This window comes from Rhinolophus sinicus, linkage group LG16 (assembly GCF_036562045.2).
Source record: "Rhinolophus sinicus isolate RSC01 linkage group LG16, ASM3656204v1, whole genome shotgun sequence".
NCBI lineage: Eukaryota > Metazoa > Chordata > Mammalia > Chiroptera > Rhinolophidae > Rhinolophus > Rhinolophus sinicus.
The window spans coordinates 20,421,510-20,436,479 of record NC_133765.1 but is presented as its reverse complement, the minus strand read 5'-3'; positions in this window follow the sequence as shown (position 1 = coordinate 20,436,479).

Here is a 14,970-nt window from a genome sequence, read left to right as displayed (position 1 = left end):
GCAAATAGGGTTTTACCTTCTGGGAATGTCAAGGCTGTCGAGATTGCCTCTTGTATGGTGTGGTGGGCTCCCAAGTATGGCGAGCTGACTGTGGGCGCGCTGTAGGGAGACTGATGCCTGCAGCCTGGCTGGAAGTTGCCCGTAAGATTTGCTCAGTAGGGGACTCTGGGAAAAAGTCTCATTAAACATTTTAGACTGGTCTTAACTGTGACATGAGGTTCAGCAGTACAAGGGTTTCCCCACGGCAGGGGTGGAGAGGGAGGCTAATTGAGATAGCCAGAAACAGCTAACACAGATTGGTGGAGCACGGAACATACTTGGAGACTCAACTACTTAGCGACGGAAAGCTGGAATAAGAGTGGATTTTTTTTTTTGCGGGGGTGGGTGGGTAGGGGGTTGTTATTTGGGTATTGTGGGACTCCTGAAGGCTGGGGAAGGCTGGAGCATCTAGATTCCATTTGGATAATTTCTGATCAGCTCTAGAGTAAACAGGCAAAGTTAGGTTTTCATCTTCCTTTTAGCAAGGTAATTAAAAGACTTAGTCTGCTGGCTTCAAGACTTAGTCTGCTGGCCATTTTCTAGACAAGTTAGAAATTCTGTCCCTCAGTTTATTTTATCTGTCACAGGATAATAATGGCACCTACCTGGTAATGCTGTTGTGAGGGTTAAGCAAGGCGTTTCAAACAACCTGCCCAGCTCCCGGTGTTCATCATTATTCCTGTGTTTTCAACTTGGTGCGTCTTCTTCCTTAGTCGCAAGAGTTGGGGATCCCCGTGCTGCTTTTTGCCTCCTCACAGATCCTGCAGCAGCATCTTCTCCGAGCCCGGGCTAGCCCTGGATCCATGCTCCGATCGCCTCTGTTCTGAGCACTCTCCCCACTCCTCTCCCCAAATTGAAATTCCTTTTCCCTCAAGGCAGTTGGATGGAAGGGAAGCATCAGATTAAGCTTCAGGTGCTGCCCTCCCACGTTTGCATTTTAAAACAGAAGCTTGTTAACGAGAAAAATAAATCTCACTTAGGGAATGAAATATCAGAAGAGATTGGATAAACAGGGAAGAAGAAAGTCTAAGGAGAACTTTGTAACTGTCTTCAAATGCATACAGGGCTGTCATGAAATGCAGGGAACCACAGACACAATCTCTGCGTTGTTCCAAAGAGCGGAACACAGACCCAGAGTGAAGAAGTTGAGGGTGGCAGATATGGGCTCAATGTATTGAGGAATTTCTCCCCCATGCGCTAGCGAAGTGCCTGGCACGTTGGAAGGTGATCAGCATGCTCAAATTTCTGTTAGAAATTTGAGCTGTCAACTGGTGACTGCTTCTAGCTGTAATGAGTTCCCTGTCACGAGAGGTGTTCAAACCCAGTCGTCCAGGATGTTGTCCCTTTGGACAAGAATTGAATCAAATGAATACTGAAGTGTCTTCCACCTGTAAAATTCTAGGACACTTACTAATGGTAGAATTTCAACAGAGATATTTTGGAGCAAAAGGATTATTTTATAAATCTTTTCCCAAAAGACAATAGAGTGGTTAAAACTGAGGATTCTGGAGTGAGACATCGCCTGGGTTCAAACCCTGGTCATTCTGCTTGCAAGCGGTGTGACTCTGGGTGGGTTATTCACTCCCTCTGCACTTCAGTTTTCTCATCTGTAAAACGGGGGCCATAACTGTGTCTTCTTCACAGAGTTATTGTGAGAACTAAATGAGTTAATAGAAGTAAAGCACTGAGAAGGACGTCTGGCATATAGGAAGTTAAGGCTTAATACCTTTAGTGATGAGGTATTGTCTGACACCCTTGCCTTTGTACAGCTTTTTATGTCTTTCCAGTACGTGGAAGGAGGTGCTTTGTAGCATAATTGACCCTGACCTTGTTTTTTTCCTAAATAAAACGGCCAGCTATGGCCATTGTAATTAACCAGGGCACTTTGTCTCCTGTCAGCAAGCCTTAGAGCTAAACAAGCAGACAGGGCCTGTGGGGCACAGTTTATGAAGGATCCCATTCATGAAACGCAGTCATGGCTATAGACACCCTAACCCTCTGCTATATGCCTGGCAAGTGGTCGATGCCCAGTAAATATTTGTTGAATTGAATTAGATGAATTTGGCAGGGTTCTTATTATCTCCTTCACTTTATTTATTTATTTTTGATTAGATAATACATTCACATGATTTAAAATTCAAAAGGAACAAAAGGCGATAGGGAAATACATCCCTCCCACCCTGTCCCCAGCCACCCAGGTCCCCTCCCTGTAGGTAACGAACCCAACCACTTTCTCATGTGTCTTTCCAGAGCTATTTTAGGCACAAATAGGTAAACATACAGCAGGTTCTCGAATAACGTCGTTCCATTCAGTGTCATTTCATCATGACGTGGATGAGATGCTGGAGAAGCTTAACTCTTGCTTATATCAGTTAGCCTCTGGTGAAACTGGTTCGTTACCTGTCATTTCACTGCAGTACCAAAAAACTGTCAATGACGTTAAGTGAGGACTTACTTGACTAGCATCTGCACATTGGTTTCTTTTAAAACCAAGGACCACATACACTATCCTAGGCATGTTTACTGAAGTGGCCCCCGACATGGGGCAGATCATAAGCACGCTGAGGAGGAATTAGAGAAGAGCTCAGAGACAGAACACCAACCAGGAGACTTGTGTGTTAACCCAGATATAAAGTGATTAGGGCATGGGCTAGTACATTAAAGGGGTTAATCAGGGGAAGAACTGTTTGAGTGGGTTCTTTTATTTTTAAGCTTACACCAGGGTAACTGTCCCCACAATCAAGATCTAGAGCATTTCTGTCACCCCCAGAAGTTCCCTCATGTCCCTTTGTAGCCAGTGTTCCTCCCCAGGCCGATACACCCACTCCTCTGCTTTGTCAGTTTTGCAGCTTTTGTGTTTTAGACAGACGCGTGTACGTAGAACAGTGGAACCTCCACTCAGCAGAGCTAATCAGAGTTTCAGTCAACCCCAATAATGCTCACTCTGTCTGGGCCAGCCACTCTTCTAAGCACCTACATGTGCTCATTTGATCCTCTCCACAACCAAATGAGGCAGGAACTGCTGTCATCTCAATCAGATGAGATACCTGAGATACAGAGAAGTTAAATTACTTGCCCAGGTTTACACAGCTAGTAAATAGCAGAGCCAGAATTTTGAACCCAGATTAATCTGCTTCCAGAGAAACGTATGTGAAAATAATCAAGAAAATATTCAAACTCCAACAGAAAGCCTTTTTATTACTGTTTAACAAGATCAAGGAAGGAAAAGAAAATCCTTCGTAGGTGAATATAGAATGGGTTTGTGCAGCAGCCTTCAGGTGTGCTTTAAATGGCTGGTAGCCTTTCTTCATAGTTGTTAGCGGGCAGAGTTTCATTCTCTTGCCTGTGATGTGCACACCAGCCACGCTGCTTTCTTCTAAGAAATTGTAACATTTAGAACTATCTCTTTATGTGAAGGAATTGGTGTGGTCAGGGCAGTACTGAGAATGACAACTATCTCTGCCTATCTGTGGGTCGCAGAATATGCATGTCATTCTAAAACCACAAGGAACGTGGTTAAGTCCTCCGGTCACATTTCTCAACAAAGATTGATCTGTTTCACTGTGCCTCCAAAGAGCTTTTCTCCTGGACTAAGATGTTAATTCACAGTGCTGTCTGCTAATGGGCCTTCCCTAAAGAGGAGGCTATTAAATACACTGCAGGTTCGGACACTTCCCAGCATAATGAAATGGCGCCCCAGCTGTAACAGTAGGAGAAAGAAGCCACTGAACTAAATCATAATGGAGACAAGTTTCTATAAAGCGAGAGGCAAGTTTGCTAAGATAACTGCAGACCCTCGGAGAAACAGGATAGTGAAAATGTTCATAATGAAACCAATTTTCACTCACTGATGGAGTTTTATTAAATATAAATCATCTTTTCTCAAACATTTCAAGTTCTTTATTACCAACTCTTACTTGAGGCCCATGTTTGCCGCTTATTGATATTGCCAATTAACCTTAAAATGCAATTTGAATGTGTTTTTAATAAGGAAATAGTTATCTCCAGTCAACATAGAATAAAAGAAAATGGACTTAGGAAACATTAGGTGACATTCAAACTTGAGAGAAGGTGGTAGAATGATCTTTTCTGGAAGTCTAGGTTGGTTTCCATGCAGTGCTGCCTAAAGCCTGAGGAGATTAGATGACTTTCTGGTCTCTTACTCCTCTGTATGGCCCATTTTCACACTGGCCAAATTTCCAGAAATGACAATAACAGAAGAAAAAGATAACGACAGAAGATTAACTGTAGTGCTGAGGATTGTACTAGTTACTGGTAAACCACCAATTCATTGGTTTCTAGATAGATTGGGGAGAGTGGTGCAGTGTAGTGTAATGTGGAGAATTTACTAGCTATTCGTCTGTCGAAGTCTGGATGTTAACCTTAGTCTTGGCTCTTCCTTTATGTCTGGATGAGTCGTTTATCTCCTCTCTTCCTCTGTTTCATTAGCTGCAACATGTGGATGGTGAGTCACCGAGGGTTTTTAACAACAGGAGGTAGAAGCAGTGGGTGGTGGCAGTCTACCCGAGATCTGGCTGGTGCTTGGAATTCCTCTGCCTGGGCTCTGGAATCACTTGGAAAAAGGGATGGAGAACTCCCTTGAAGGGTCAGCTCATTCATCAGTGTTTCTAGAGAACGCCTAAAACTTAGGAGCCAGGAAAGACCCCACAGTTCTCCCTGGCCCCTCCTCCAGACACTGAGATTATTGTTGAGCAACAGCGAGATTCACCTGAATCTAGACTAAAATGTTAAATGGTTGACGGAAACATGAGCTTCAGTCAGCATGAACTTAGCCTTAAGGATGGATCTCAGGTTTTTTGTTTTTTTATTAATGAAACTCATTTACAATTGCGGTATACATAAAAGAGTCATTTGCATGCTATAAACTCGTTAAGAGATTATGGTGATGACACACTATGTAAAGTGACTGAAACGTTAACAGAGGTTGTTGCAAGATGATGAAACACATTTCACTATTTTGCTTTTGCTTGGATTTCGTGTTTCTTAGAATGGACATGCTACATAAAATCTAACCTAGTTCTAGCTAAAAGTCTAACAGTTCTAATGGAAACTGTTAAAGCAGTTCTGTAACCAAAACGATGAATAGCTTAAAACGGCCAGGTATCAGTATTATTGTAATATTCCCTTTATCAAAAACCTATAACTGAAATTTATAGGTAAGAATTTACAGTAAACAACAGTACTTGGAAACTTGTCAGTTAAGGTTTCCCATTATAGAACTTCTGCTGTAAGCTTTTTAATTCTCTAAAGTCAGAAAATTAAAAAAAAAAAAACTTTCACAATTAGTTTCTAAGGAAATTATATAAAGGTCATGATACTAAGAGAAAAGCTTTAGATTGTCATTGCCAATAGGACATAGACTCCTAAAGTAAAAACAACCTGGGTTTTGTTTTGTTTTTTGGTGATGGGGGGGTGTATATAAATAACAATCAAAATTTATTTTCTCGATATATTCCTTTAAAAGATAGTTAGCTAAATCACTTTAAAGTGACATCATTTCCCGCTGTTCCCCCAACCTCCTCAAAATTGAGAATATAACAAATATTTGCATAGGTTTATTATTCACATTTAATCATGAATAATTCACTTTGTACAGACAGCTGGGTAAACAAGAGATTTGGAGTTTCCTTTTTTTAGAATATTTTTTCCCTTGGCTGAAAGGAAACAGCATCACTGTGGTTTTATATGATTTCCAGTGCCATCTTGTTCTCCCCCCACCCCGCTCCAGGCAGGAGGCACCCCACCTTTGGGGCTTTTTTCTTTTTTCCTTTCAAGTTATTTCTTTCTGTCAGTTCCTGGGCTACACCTCACCAACACATTTTTATTACAGAATGAACTCAGTCATTCAGTTCTTTAGTGTGCAACACAACATGAGGTATGTTTATGGATTTGCTGTTGTATAGATACTCTCTTACTGTTAGGAAAAGATCTTTCTGAACTCATTCTGCCTCGTCATTATATCCCTCATCTTCTATCAGTCATTAACAATTTCACAATTATTTGACTATCTAGCACAAAGCCGGTTCTCATTTCCCTCTGCTCCTCCCAGGCCTACGTGAGGAAGTGAAGCACGTATCACTGAACACAGGTTTACTCAGGGCATTTCAACCTGGGCAAGGGGGCATAATTTACCAAAGGTCAAGTATCCTTCCAGTTCTGTGAACGTCATGAATCAAATCGTGATAATATAGCCTGTGGTTTAGGAGAGAATTCAGCTCTGACCAAATGTGAAGGGAGGTCATAGTATACCCTTGGGAAATTCCTGCTCTTTGTCATGACCTGGCAAATAACTAAGAATTTTAGCCACCCGTCAACTGCCATGCTTCCACCCTAACTATATTAGTTGAGGGTAAACATAGGCCTAGGGATACATATATCCTCTCTTCAGCAACGTATATCATAAAATTTGAGTGTAATAGAAACATGGCCAATAGCAGTCCAGAGAAAATTAACCACAGTTTGATTAAATTGAAAATTACTGTTTTCTTCATTTACAAACACTTACATAGTGCTTACTATGTGCTAGACATTTTCTAAGCACTTTATACATCTTAACTCTTTAATTCTCATAACAACCCTACGAGGTAGGTATAATCCTTGTCCCTATCCCTATTTTACAGATGAGGAAAATGAGACACAGAAAAATTAAGTAATTTGCTTAATGTAACCACAGAAAGCGGTAAAGCCAGGATTTGAACCAGGAGGCCTGGCTCCAAAGTCTGTGTTTTTAACCACCATGCTCTTCTATAATACCTGCTTATGGTACAAAATTTGGAAAGATAAAAACAGCATAAAGAAGAAAAAAAATTACCCATAGTCCCACCACCCATTTTAGTGTATTTCCTGTATGTGTGTGTGTGTGTTTGTGTACAAAACCATTTAACTTAATGAATCTCTCCTCTCCTCTCTCTCTCTCTCTCTCTCTCTCTCTTTCAGTTTGCTATATCTTGTGAACATTCTCCCATAGAAAGATATTAATTTGATTGAACATTCAAACAATTTTCTTAGTCTGCTTTGTAAATACTGGCCCAGCCACATTTGGAAGCACTTATGATTGGTGGGGTGGGTGGGAGTTGCTGATTTAATAGATGCTTTATTTCCCCAAGCTCAAAGAGCTTCCCTGAAAATGGACTCAGCTTGATTTCTTTTAAGTGACCTGAAAAAAAGTGTTGTAGCCTAAAAACATAGCGTGACTTTTCCCTTCAAAGCATTTCATGTTATGTCCACTTCACATTGTTCAGTTTTTTTAGGGGCGGGGCAAGCGGGTGAGTCTTGGTGCAAAGAAAAATGTAGGCTAGTCAACAGGAAACCTAGCGTCCTTAATACAGCCCAGTGGCCTCTAATCATACCCTGGCATGGCTGCTTTCTCTTTCTTTGATAGGTGTTGTAAAAATTATAATAAATGTTCAAAAAAAAAAAAAAACCATTTACCTGGTAAACAAAACTATTATATGCCAAGATATTGAAGCGTAGTCTCTGAAGCCAAGACAGTAATGATCGTTGCTATGGCCAGTGATAGCTTTTGGCCAAGTCACGTGCCATCCTGTCAGCAGCCAGAGAGGTAAACAGCACAGATATATACTGACCTAACCTCAAAACCTCTTGGGAGCACAAGGAAATTGGCTTGAAAAGACGTTTTCTTTTTTCCTCCTTGTTAACCGAATTTCGAGTTCTAATTAAAGAGGCAGAAACAGAAAAAAAGATGTATATATTCAAAAGAGAAAGTCAAAGAATGACCCCCATCTCTGAAAAAACTAGTCGAGTCAAAAGAAACGCCCCAGCATCAATCTTCCCTCTTTCCCTGAGCTGTTTCACCCATTTGTAGGTGAAGAAGTGGAGAGGAGGGGCCAACGGCCAACCTTTCCAAAGGGCACTCTCTGGGAATTACTTTCATATGCACATAAATTTCCACAATAAGTACCTTCTGGAGTTTACATGCAACTAAGTTGTTCTTTCAAACTTCCTGTCCAATGTTCTAACTTGAGTTGTGCTACCAGAAAATCAGGTGCATCTCAATTGCTAAGTCAAACTTGGCCTTTTTTTTTTTTTAATTTGGAAACCAGAACTCACTAACTTGAGCCCCTGAATTCATCCACCACCACCCCTTTTTTTTCCCCTCTTAAAATTATCTTGTACCTGCAGTCCCTGGTCCTTGAAGCTGTTGCAGGTAGGAGCTGTTTGAAATTTAAGATACAATACGAGGCAGCCAGATGGAGAAAATGAACTTTTTCTTTGACCCTAAAACTAAGGTCAGATTTGTTTTCTCTTTCTTTCTGTTGCAAGTGTTTTTGAAAACTAGTTCTACTTCTTTCTGTCTGAATCTTCTAGTCCTCAGGGAATGACAGGCATTGGGACAGGGAACTAATCAGCTCTTCCAAGCAACAGTCTGTTAGCTTTTCAGGGTCACCACTTCTCTCAGATTCTGCAAAGACTCCTTGAAGGAAGGGATGGATGACCTGACGAGGAGTGAGTGGGGAGGACTAGCAACCTCTCCCCAGAGAGGCTTTGAGTAGATAGTAACTACACCGCAGGACAATAGAGCGCTCACCTTTACATAGGATTTACAAAGGACTTTCAATGTACATCATTTCATTGAAGTTTTCCTAAGTCTTGTGAGGTGGGGAGTGACCATTGTCCACAGCCCAGAGGGGTGGTGGTGGTTGCCCCAGATCACACGGGTTACGTAAGACCTGGGTCTGAGTGCTGTGACATGTGCACTGATCTCCGGCATCCATACCTGGTCCAGCTCTAATGCAGCATCTTATACTGCAGGCGAAGGCTATCTTTCTCCAAGGCATAGTGATCAGTTACATGATCCTGTTAAATAGTCCACATTTGGTCTTGGTGTGCCTCTACCTAGTCCTGAAGACTCCTCGTGAGATTCCTGCTGTCCCCATACTTCCCATTCTCTCAGGACTTGCTGAGGCAACACCACACCCAGGCCTGCTTTCTTGGATAACCACTCATGGTGGTTTGAACCTAGACCCTTTCTCCTACAATTAAACTCACTCTGTGCCCCATCTTTCTCAACTCCTATCGGGGGCTAATTTGTACTAAGAGACTAAGAGCTGGCAATGACGTCATATTCTAATACACCAAACCCCTCAGGACCACTTACTAGCTGTGTGATCTTGGTTAAGCAATTCAGCCCCCCTGAGCTTCACCTGTAACATGGAGATAATAATTCTTTACATGTGAGGATCACATTCGGAATGTTATATACAGAGGGTGCCAAAAAAATGGATACACATTTTAAGAAAGGAAAACTGTATTAAAATTGTAATAATATATACCGATAACAAAGGATGATTACAAGTCACGTTTGACGTCTGCAATGACAAGAGGTGCTCAAAGTGGTTACCATCAGCGTCCAGACACTTCTGGTTATGGCGAACTACTGCTTGAGCAATGTTGACCAAAGTGTCCACGTGTATACATGTTTTTGGCACCCCCAGTATATTAACTGAATTATCTCTCTCCCCTAAACCCTTCTTTCTCTCCTAAAGCAAATTTCAGAACACTGTCTTTTCTTTCCCAGATTACTGCAGTGGTCTGTGCCTCCAGAGCGAGTCCCCATCACACATTCTCCACCCTGATGGAAGGGATCTTCCCAGAGTATGAGTGTGACCAGATTTATCCCCTACCTAAAGCCTCCAGCAGTTCCCCAGGGCCTCAGTGTCAAGTACAGATTCCCTGGCCTGGCCCACGTGCCCTGCACGCTCTGCCTTTGCTCCCCTCACCAGTGTCCCCGTGCTCAGCGCCTGGCGAGTGCCACCATCCCCTTTACCTCTAGGGCATTGAGCAGGCTGTCCTCTCTCCTACAAGACTCTCTCTCCATTTATTTTCATTCTGTTCATTCTTTTCATTCTTTAACCAAAATTTCCTTCAGGAAATCTTCCTGAGCTGGGCCAGATGCCTTTCTCTGTGGCCCTCTCCTGGCCTTCTTCCCATCCTCGCACCTGAAACACCCTGTAACTACCTGGCTGCCCACCCTTTGCTTTCCAGTAGCTCTCTGGGCCCCCGAACCACATTGGTCCCCAGCCCCAGTCCCAAGCAAAAAAGGAATGAGTGAATATTCCTGTTACCTTTCCTGAAACACACGAAGTGCTCAATTATTTTTTTAAGTATGTTACTCTTACTTGAAACCCCCACCCTTTTCTTTACCTCTCAAAATCCCCTCAGCTTTCAATGCCTTATTCCAAATAAAAGAATAACTTCAGAATATTAAGTCTAGCCAATGAATACAGTATTTTTTAATCCAAAGGGGAAATGGGACACTCAAACAAATAATAATACCATAAAATAAATTAACATTAATATTTCTGTGGCATATTCGTACAAATATCTCAATGTATTCTTATAATACTCCTATAAACTAGATTGGACTCATATTTTACAGAGTATATTAGTAATAACTCAACAATTGCAAATGACAGAAACCATCCCGAGTTAAATTAAGGAAAAAATAAAGAGAGAGACAGCAAGAAAGAGAATTTGTTATAACGTGCAAGGATATCTCATGGAACCCAAGGCATGCAGTCAGTTATTGGAAAAGGACTGGAGCTAGAAACTGCAAAGCCTTTAGAAACCCAGGGGTTTTGTTTCTGCTTCTTTCCACACGTCCAACATTATTCTCGCTTTGTAATGGCTCTTTCTGCTACCCAGTTTATTGGCTAAAGATGGCTACTCATAGCTCCAAGGTCAACAAGTCACAGGCCGAGCCACATGAAGAGGCTGACAGACTGCCCCTTGGTCCCAGGCACAGGTCCTCAGGGGAGACAGTCTGATGGCCCCGCTGAGTCAGGTAGTGGGAGTGACAGCAATGACTGGGCAGGGGTGGGAATCGCAACCCACAGGCCCATTCTTCTGACCCTCTGGCAATAAGGAGAGGGGCTGGGAGGGCAGCAAAGTTCCAAGAGAACGAAGTCTCTTACAGAAAGGTTAAGGGATTTGTCTGAGAGCAAATGAGGCCCAGGTGGAGCCAAGATGGGAGAGTAGGAGTCAGACACTAGCTTTGTCCAAAAGTCAGCAATCATATTTTATAATCAAGAATTAGAATTATTGGGCCGGCCCAGTGGCTCAGGCAGTTGGAGCTCCGTGCTCCTAACTCCGAAGGCTGCCGGTTCAATTCCCACATGGGCCAGTGGGCTCTCAACCACAACGTTGCCAGTTCGATTCCTCGACTCCCGAAAGGGATGGTGGGCTGCGCCCCCTGCAACTAACAACAGCAACTGGACCTGGAGCTGAGCTGCACCCTCCACAACTAAGACTGAAAGAACAACTTGAAGCTGAACGGCATCCTCCACAACTAAGATTGAAGGGACAACAACTTGACTTGGAAAAATCCCTGGAAGTAAGTCCTGTTCCCTGTCCCCAAAAAAATCTTGCAAAAAAAAAAAAAAAAAAAGTTAATTATATAAAAAAAAAGAATTAGAATTATTGAAATTAGGCAGAGTTATGACACATGGACCAAAATATGCGTTCTACAGTGCCCATATACTACGAAATGTAAGTACTAAATGTCAATTTACAGAAATGGCCTGTCGGCAGTTTGGCAAGAAGAACATCAAAGCTCTATGGAAACCTTTGGCCAGAGCTTGAAATTAAATGAAAACAACCTTATGTTAAATCCCAAACAAGAGAATTCAAACCCAATTAAGTTTATAAAACAGTGATAATTTCAAAAATACATTCAGTAACTCTGAAAGTCATTTAATTTCAGTAGAAATGGTTTTTAATGTGATCCTACTGGTTCTTTGAAGAACGCTGTAGACTCTTAGAGGCAAAAGAGATAAAGCAAGTAGGTCCAGGGACCAAATTTCCCCTTTGTCTGGGCCGTGCACTCATCTACGTGGGAGTCCCCTCTGTTCCCCTGGGAAACCCTGTCCTCCTCCTGAACAACAGTGCAGCCCCATTCAAAATATGGAAGAATAAGGCCCAGAGCGGTGGTTCTCAAACCAGTATATGCGAAAACACCTGGGGAGATTTTTAGAAATGCAGATTCTCAGGCTCCATTTCCAGAGACAGCTCCAAAGAGTCTGCGATCCTCCCAGGGAGCCTGGCCCGTTCTGATGCGGGGGCTCCTCCAACCCACTTTTGCGGGAGCCATCCATCCAAGGTCACCTGCTGAAGAGCCGGACCTAAGATTCTAACGTCCAGTTCAGTTCTCTTCCCACCCTATTTCACTGACTCTTCAATTCCCCAATTGTTAAAATATAAACTTCACTATTTTAAAAACCCAGAATCAGTCGACAATGAATGGATAAAATTGGTCCATTTTCTGTCCATCCTCACACCCATTGGCAATCACTCCTCTGTTCCTTCTGGTAGGAAATGCTGTCCCTACCTGACTCTGAGTATCCAAAGCCTGGCCTCCCCTCAAGTTCTAGCTTGAAAGTCACCCCCTCTATGAAGCTGCCCCTCACCATTCCAGGCTTCTCTGTGCTCCGAGAGATTTGATAACCTGCCCCTCCTCAGGGCTTGTCACTGCCACCTGGGCAGGCTTTCTGAATGGCACAGGCCTGCCTTTTGTGGTGGCCAGCCTGTGCCTTGCACGGAACCCTCACCCAGCAAGCTGTATGGGTGGAACTGACCAGTGAAAACCAGCACCCACTTATGCCCAGCTCTTCATTAAGACTTCAGCCTAAGCTGTGTTCAAGGGCCAGATGATGCAGTCTTCTAACGTGTTTAGAAATTTACAAATATATGTATAGATATAGCTGGATATATAGCTATATAGATATATAGATGTAGGTATAGCTATAGATATATAGATCTAGGTGTGTGTGTGTGTGTGTGTGTGTGTGTAAAAGAAAAACTTGAAGTATTATAAAGTCCCAGGAAAGCTGTAGACTTACTGGATTTTTCACACTAAGGGAAACCAGTCTGTTTGATACAACATTCTGGGAAATCAAGATGGGTAGTGAACAGATGATGAATCTAAACTACAACCTTACAGCACCTAAAGGTTCCAGCAGCAAAGAAGACAAATCAAAATTCAGAGCTATGAGCAAAATATTTTCAAAAGTGTTTACTCACCTTTCAGAAGCATATTAAATTTACAAAAGATTTCAGGTAGGACTTCTTTAACTACCTTTGTAGATTTAAAACGATTTCATTCCCATATAACTTTGGAAGAAGTCAGTGTTATAAATTCAGTCCACCTGCATTTAACTTCCCACAAGTAGCATCAGAATCTGGCAGAAATACTGCTGCCACATCATACCATCTTGAGAGGAAAAAGTTAGCTCTATTAGATCATCCAGTCCAATTCCTCCCAACTGCAACAGAAAACTTTGTACCCTGCTGGGGAGGGGGCTCAGAAAGGGATGACTCTGCCACTGCTGGAGTCCCCTGGACCTGTCGTGGCACACACAAAAGGAGCCCAGCCTCCTGGGGCCTGCCACCTCCTTCAGACCAGAAAGAAACTTTCCTTTTTATTGAAATGCTCATGACTCTTATTATAAAAACATCTCATTATAAAAACCCTCTCTGCTGCTTGCCTTCTGAGTTTTAATAAATCCTGGATTAGTATGAAAACCACCCAAGCACTGACTCTCCACATTTCCCAAGGAGCTGTCTGGGGCTAGTTTCTTCCTCATGAGTAACTTCCCCCAACGCTGGGAAAACTGCCCAATGCCGTGAACTTACGACCACCAGATAAACTTAGAGCATTGTCACTCTTGGAAGCTAACACTGACCTCTCCCCCTTATTTCTTTTTCACTCTTTCTATCCTTTCTTGCTCACGGCAATCCATGCCTCTTTTTTGACTAAGAATGGAATTTGGGTTCCCAGCTCTGATCAAGAACTTACAACATGTGGATTTTTGGCCTGCTCTTAGATTTGCTCTTTCTTCTAACTTCTCTGTGATGGGACATTCTGAGATCGGGAAGAAGCTATTCTCCCATAATTTCCATTCAGTGCTTTCCATTCAGGATGGACTGTCTTCATATGTGTCTGTCCACACTTCTAGGCACTTGCAATACTACAGCCGTCCTAGAAAAAGGGCCGCATTCAAGTTTCCAGTCTTCACATTCTCACTGCCTTTCACTTCGTGTGAGCTCAGGGCCACTTTCACTGTTTCCAGTTTCTTTGCAGCCTCCACTTTTCCTTCCCTCATTCCCTTCTGTTCTTCTTTCCCTCTGGGGTGGGCCTCCATGACACGAGCACCTCAAACCTTACACTCGAGCATGTATTAGGGTTCGGGATAATATGAAACTTGAAGGGAAAAATACATGTGGGAGTTGATATGTCAGAAAAGGTCTTTTGGGGCTAGAATGATAGACAAGCACAAGCAGCTGAGATGCAGTAGGTATAAATGTGAAATACTGGATTGTATTTAGGGTCAAAAAATCAACTTCTCAAGAAGCAGATAGTACATCTCAGCAACCACTGATGTGAAAAGAGACCTGAGGCTTTTAGCTTACCACAAATGACCTAACAGTGTGATGTGCTTGGCAGAAACGACTGTTTTCAGTAAGCATATAGTATCTATATGTCTTTCATACAACAAATCCTTATTTATTCCCCTACTGTCAGGCGCTGGCCCCTGGAGAACAAGACCAGCAGGGTCCCTGTCCTCAAGCAGCTTGTAGCTTACTAGGGCAAAGAAACAAACACCAAAAGTTGTGACAAGGGCCTGGCGGGATACAGATGAAGGCTGGAAAAAGAGTGATGAGGGACCCATTTTTCCTGGGGTGCTCAAGAGAGCACTCAAGCCAAAGGAAGGACAGGCAGGAAGACAGAACATTTCAGGCAGGACAGGAAGTGCATGGGCCCAGAGTATGGACGGAGCTTGATGTGTCCCTCAAACTGAAACACCAATGAGGCTTGTCCATTTCATGCCCACCAACATAGCAATGCTAGCAAGTTCTAGCAAATTCCAGGGTTTTAGGTAGATAGGGTAGATA